The following is a 6,423-nucleotide window of genomic DNA, read 5'->3' as shown; positions in this document are numbered from 1 at the left end:
ATGCATACTGAGTGGTTCTGAAAGAAAAAAATGCAAGAAGCACAGAGCTTATTTTCTGCTACATGCAGTGATCACTATTAAACAGTTTAGCAAATGCACTATCCTTAAATGTGTTGCATCAAAAAAAATAAGATTCAAGATCTGTTATACTGTGATTTCGCACACTATCCCTGCAACAGAACAGATATTGGTATTCTACTGGGGTGGATTCAAATCCAGATTCTTGAGGCGAAGCAATAGCAAATAACGATTCTATCTCCACAAGTGTCGCAGGATTTATGAAGAGGCACTTGATCTATCTTCACTGCTTAGACAATGAATGTTTAGTAGGAATCATCAATGAGAATTTTGTAATTGCCGCAGTTCTACAAAGCCACCAATTCAAAACACTCTCTTTTAGGAGAGTGAGAAGAGAGGTCTTTACAGAGATTTATCAGAGCACAGAAACTTTGTGATAGGAATAAACTGAAGCAGATAGTTAACCTTGTAAGGAGAGTAAAGTAGATATAAGATTTTAAAACTGAAGAAGATATAGGTCCATGAGGGTGAGCACAGCAGTGGAATTAGTTTTAGGATTGCAATGGCAAAAGCAAAGCACAGTCACGATAAGCCAAATTGATTCCTCCTGTGCTGTAAACTTCCATGGTTCTCTGGTCACATCTGATTATCTGTGGGGTTCAATGGAACTGTTCTTGAAATAATGTGTAATGAACAAGGAGACTTTGCCCCTTTGGTGTACATCCAGACCTGTAACATAACTGAAAGCAGAGGGGATCCGAGAACCTATCAGCATCCAAAGCAAGACAGAACCTGCCTGTGACCGAAGTAGCAGTTCCTCGTCAATTCTGTCATTTTTACTTACTGGGGCAACCTTTCTCGGAGTGGTCATAAGGACAGAAGTAAGCCTGTTCCACCATTCAATTAGATCATGGCTGATCTGTGGCATAACTCCGCAAACCTGCCTTTGGCCCATATCCCTTAATATCTTTGTTTAACAAAAATTTATCAATCTCAGATTCAGAATTAACTACTGATCCTGTATACACTGCTGTTTACAGGAGAGATTTCTAAACCTCTACCACCCTTTGTGTGTAGAAGTGCTTATGTTCTTCTGAACGGTCTAGCCCTAATTCTCAGACTATGCTCCATGGTTTAGAATCCCCAGTCAGCGGAAATAGTTTCTTTTTGTCTACCCTGTTTTTTCCTGTTAATTTCTTGAAGACTTTGATCAGGTCACCCTTAACCTTTTAAATTCCAGAGAAAACAGGCCTCATTTGTATAATCTCTCCTCATACCTGGATTTCCATGGGTTAGGTTATTATTCTTGTAAACCTGTATTGAACTCCCCCCAAGGCCAATATAGTCTTCCTAAGGTTTGGTATCTGGATCTACTCATAGTACATTAGGTCTAACCAGTGTTTTGTATAATTGCAGCATAATTTCTACACCCTTGTATTCCAGTCCTCTAGATATAAAGACCAGCATTCCATTAGCTTTCTTGACTTTTTTCTGCACTTGCTCATGACATGTTAAAGATCTATGTACCTGAATCCCAAGTCTCTTTGGATAATCACTGTATTTAACTTCATACTATCTAGAAAGTACCTTGATCTTTTCTTTTTCAATCCAAAATGGATAAACTTACACTTGCTTACATTGCATTCTGTCACAGTTTTGCCCATTCACTTACTGTGGATAATAACATAAAATTCCAGAAGGGATATTGTTGTCTATCTGCACTGCCACCTAACTTTGTGTTGTCAGCAAATTTGAATATATGACTGTCAATACAGAAGTCATTAATAAATAAGTGTGAATAATGAGGCCCTAACACAGATTCTTGTGGGAAACCACTGGTCAAATCGTGCCAATTTGAGTAGCTATCCACTATCCCTACTTTCTGCGCCTATCACTCAACCAGTTTCCCAGCCGTGTCAATAGTTTCTCCTCAATTCCACAAGTTTCTACCTTAGTTAACAAATTATTTTGCAGGAATTATCAAGGGCCTTCTAGAAGTTCATATAAACAACATCCGTAGACATTCCCCTGTCCACTACCTTAGTCACCTCGTCCAAGAACTCAATGAGGTTTGTCAAGCATGGCCTACCTATCATGAATCCATGCTGCCTCTCCCTGATCAATTGAAAATTTTAATCATGCTCCGTTACCCCATCCTTGATTATAGACTCCAAGCGTTTTCCCACCACAGATGTTAAGCTAACTGATCTGTAACTCCCTGGTTTTACTCTTTCGCTCTTCTTAAAAAAATAATTGAGTGGTCACCACACCAATTGAAAATACACTGTCATTTTGAGGATTTGGGAGACAAATTGCCTCATGTATTTGAGTCCTATTACACTGCATCTTGAAAACGGCATACGTCAATTTCTCTCTGCATCTGTGGTGATGGGAGTGAATGATGAAGATTGTGAATAGGGTGCCAATCAAAGGCTACTTTGTCCTGGATGTTTTCAAGCTTATCGAATTTTATTGGAACTGCACACTTCCAAGTGATTAGAGAGTATTGCATCACATTTCTATCTTGTGCCTTGAGACAGTGGACAGGCATTTGGGAGACAGGAGGCGAATTGCTTGCTACAGAATTTCCAACTTCTGAACTATTCCTATAATCACAGTATTTATTTGATATAATGCCTTGATAATGCAGCCAGTGAAGTACAGCATTACATGACAAATTTGAATTTCCATATTTTGCAAAAGTTGCCAAGTTAAAGAGGGCAACAGTGTAGGTCATGATTTGCTTTCCAAGTACTGCAAAATGCTTCCTCCTTCCGCCCCAGTGTGTTTACTGATTCTTTAAGTTTTATGAAATTAGCACTCCCAGCTAGTCTTTACTTAGAAAACTGTGTTTCTATTTATCTTCTGTATTTACACAACGGTGAAAATAAAAATCCCACCAATACTTTTATTAGCAACTGGGAAGATAAAAGCAAATATCACACATAAAACATACGGGTACATTTCCCATGACCTTTTTCTGTTCTAACTGCCTAAGTTCACATTTATAATGGAAACTGACATTGGTGGAAAATCAAGCTGACTTATAATATTTTATCGCAGTGCTACAATTTTACATCTCTGAGCTCCTCAGGCAAAGAGCACAATAAATCATGTGCTCTAATTAACTCTGCTTCTCAAATTAGTAAAGTTTTTACTCCTTCATCAATATGAGTAATACTAATCTATCTCCTTTGGCATTGCACATAAGAAGTCAAGAACAAATGCAGCCTTCAGCTTAAACGGAATTAGAGCGTGGGGAATATTGGACCAGAGTGTGTAGTCACAATTTATACAATTATACTTCTATTCTTAAATTACTGAATCCTATTGTAAATTTGCAGATCCATATTTTAATAGAAAATGCTTCTCTAAAATTGTCATGTTGTAACAACACCCGCCGCCTGTCATTCAATAAGCTGTGGTACCTTCAGCTGGAGGCTGGGAGAGGCATCAATATAGCATATAGCTCTGTAAAGACAGTTGCCATGATGAATGTTGTTATGAATTTTTAATTGAAGCAGTTGGTCAAAATTTTACATCACCATGTACTAAAATATAAAACAGGTCTGTAAAAAAATTGGTTATAATGTATATCGTTTGAGTAGAGACGGCATTAAATTCAATTATCCACTATCCTCTAATTATACATCACCTGTGATTTATACTCATTCACACTTTCCACAGGAGATTGAAAATATCTTAATTACTGCTCAAATTATAGCCTCAACCTGCATTGCATTAGAAATATACATGTCTGTAAAATGTACATGGGGTGAGGGTGGGTGGTCAGAGGTAACTTTTAAAAATTCATTCATGGGATGTGTATTCCTGGTTGCCCTTGAGTACGTGATTATGAGCAGCTTCTTTAAGCACTGCAGTCCATTTTGTATATAGATCCGCAATGCAGCGAAGGAGTCAATTCCAGGATTCTGACCCAGCGGCACTGAAGGAACTGCAATATATTTCCAAGTCTGGACATTGAATGTCTTGGTGGGGAAATTGCAGTGGTAGTGTTCTGCTGCCCTTGTCCTTAGAGATGGAAGTGATCTTGGATTTAGAAGTTCTGTCTTGGAGTTTTGGTGAACTTCTGTATTGCACTTTGTAAATAGAATGCACTACTGCTTCAGAAAATGAATGCTTGAAGGAGTGGAAGGGAGGCAATCACGCAGGCTGCTTCGTCTTGGATGGTGTCAAGTTCTTATCCAGGCAAGTGGAGAATTTTCCATCACACTCCTGACTTATGACATATAAATGGTTGACAGGCTTTGGGAAGTAAGGATTAAAGTTACTCAGGATTCCTAACATAGCCCCAGAGGTATGTAATAACATCTCTGAACAGATTGATTAAAAATACCTCAACTAAGGGAGGAGTTGAATAAAGTCAGTTTATTCCTCCTCACCTGGGAATGTAACAGATTGGGGACCCTTACCAGGGACTGGCAGTAACAGGAGGAAGCAGGTGATTGGTAGGGACTGGTCTGCTACAGACGGATATTAAAATCAGATTGGGCGAGCTTAATTCTAAATTAACAGGGGTACAGACAGGTTTGATCAACTTAAACTGCATTTTTATTTCATGCTTCCCACCTGCCTGGAATTTGTATTCTTCAATAGCGTAGAAACTCCCCCTGGATATGCAATATGCTGAAGTCTTTTACATCAATTAAAATATAAATGTTTGGCAAAAGCATAAAGATGTTCATTAATCACTAAAGTTTAAATTGCAGTAAGAGAGGTACTGCAGGGCTGGGAGCCCTCAAAAAGAGAGTTTCCAAGTAAACATTGACACATACTGCACTTTTTTTTAAAACTACCTTCCTCATTTGATTTGTATGGATTTCCTACTGTGGGTTGCCAGCGCAAGACTAGTGTCTGTGCATACTCATTTAGCATTGAGGACAGACTTGTACTATAAAATAACAGCAAAAGACTGAAACACATGTAGCATCTCAGTCACTCAATAGTTTAACCTCCAAAATCTAAATAGACTCTGAATTTACAAGTAGCGTAAGCAGATCAATCCGATTAACTGCATCTAAATGACTTTGAACAATTACAACATGAAGAAGCAAAACAGCATGCAAAAGCACATTTAAAATACATGCATTAAGCTACAAAGAATACAACTTTTGGGATAATGAATTTAAACATAGAGGGCTGAAATCTTTCAGACAGGCCTCAGAGGGTACACCATCAGTCACAATAAAAGGCAGAGAGTAAATAATACTTGCTTTTGTTAAATCTTTCAACTATGAAGCAAGTTTAGAACATCAAGCACAGATATCAAAATTAAAGCTATGCAGCTGGGCAAAAAATAACCCTAGCTAGTAAATGAAGATACAACACTTGTACTATCAGAAAGGGTGAGGGAGTAAAAATAGATTCTCTCAGGTGATGTTAAAATAGTAAGTGTAAAGGCTCCATTGCAGAAGTCTTACCTGAAGATTCTCTCCCTACCTTGACTGAGGGAAGTGAATTTCACAAAAGAATCCATGGCGATGAATGGCAGACAAAGAGCTGAGTTTCTTGGAGCTAGGATTAATTGTGAAAGAGAACCTTTGAACCCAGTGGGAACGACTCATAAAACTGAATGACTTCCCCACAGCAGCCAGAGGCTCACACTGCAAAAAAGCAGGGAGTGCACAGAAAGGAGAGGTGCAATAAATAAAAAGAAAAAAGCAAAATAAGTAACAAATGGTGAAAAATTCACATCTTAGAGCATTGTTGCCTCGGAATATAGTCACGTAGGTCTAAGTTATTAAATAAAATTGTTTCTGTTCCTTTTTTTCAGACTGAGGCCTGAAGATCTACTCACACCGAAAGCCTGCACCTCTTAAAGTCGCCATAGCGACAGGGAAACTTGTCCTTGATAAATTTAAAATGTTAACATATTACAGTGCTGCACACGAGGATTTGCTGTAGCATTTTAAAAGTGAGTTGCACTATAATCTCGACAGATTATAGTTACTCAGATACAAAGTGATTGAAATAATTTTAAAGACAAGTTCCTTCCTTTCCGCCCAATTCAAGCGAACATCCGGCGGACACTTGCAAAGGACGGACCGTACTTCCGGTCCCGGTATCCTAGCAACCGGTGAGCCAGCAGCATCAAACACTTTTCCTTCAGCCTTGGAGAAGTTTCAGTTAGCTCTTCGAGGGCGTCTTGCTTTCATTGTTTTTCTTCTTTTTATTTATTTTTTGTGCAAGTTTCTTACAGAATTTTCTCCTCAATTGTTTTAACGTCTTCATTTTCCTTACCCATCCCGTGGCTCCACTCGAAGCAAACGTCAAAACTGCTCTGAATCAGTAGCTTTGAATTTAGAAAGTTGTAAGTTTTAGTCTACACAGATGTATGCTTCAGGAATAGTAGGAACTGCAGATGCTGGAGAATCCGAGACGACA

At 38.5% G+C, this 6,423-nt stretch overlaps 1 protein-coding gene across 4 annotated transcripts in view; it reads left to right on the top strand.

Moving 5' to 3' along the window:
* Window positions 1–6,047: 6,047 nt before the first annotated feature.
* wdr93 (WD repeat domain 93) overlaps window positions 6,048–6,423 on the top strand; it is a 46,841-nt gene continuing 46,465 nt past the window's right edge. For 3 of the 4 annotated variants that reach the window (XM_048615878.1, XM_048615876.1, XM_048615879.1), the window contains exon 1: window positions 6,128–6,349. The gene's annotated coding sequence lies outside the window, so the exon portion shown is untranslated. The other variant, XM_048615877.1, reaches the window with a different exon arrangement.

This window comes from Rhincodon typus, chromosome 33 (assembly GCF_021869965.1).
Source record: "Rhincodon typus isolate 14 chromosome 33, sRhiTyp1.1, whole genome shotgun sequence".
Taxonomy (NCBI): Eukaryota; Metazoa; Chordata; class Chondrichthyes; order Orectolobiformes; family Rhincodontidae; genus Rhincodon; species Rhincodon typus.
The sequence above is the reverse complement of the archived record's forward strand: the minus strand, read 5'-3'. Positions and strand labels throughout refer to the sequence as shown.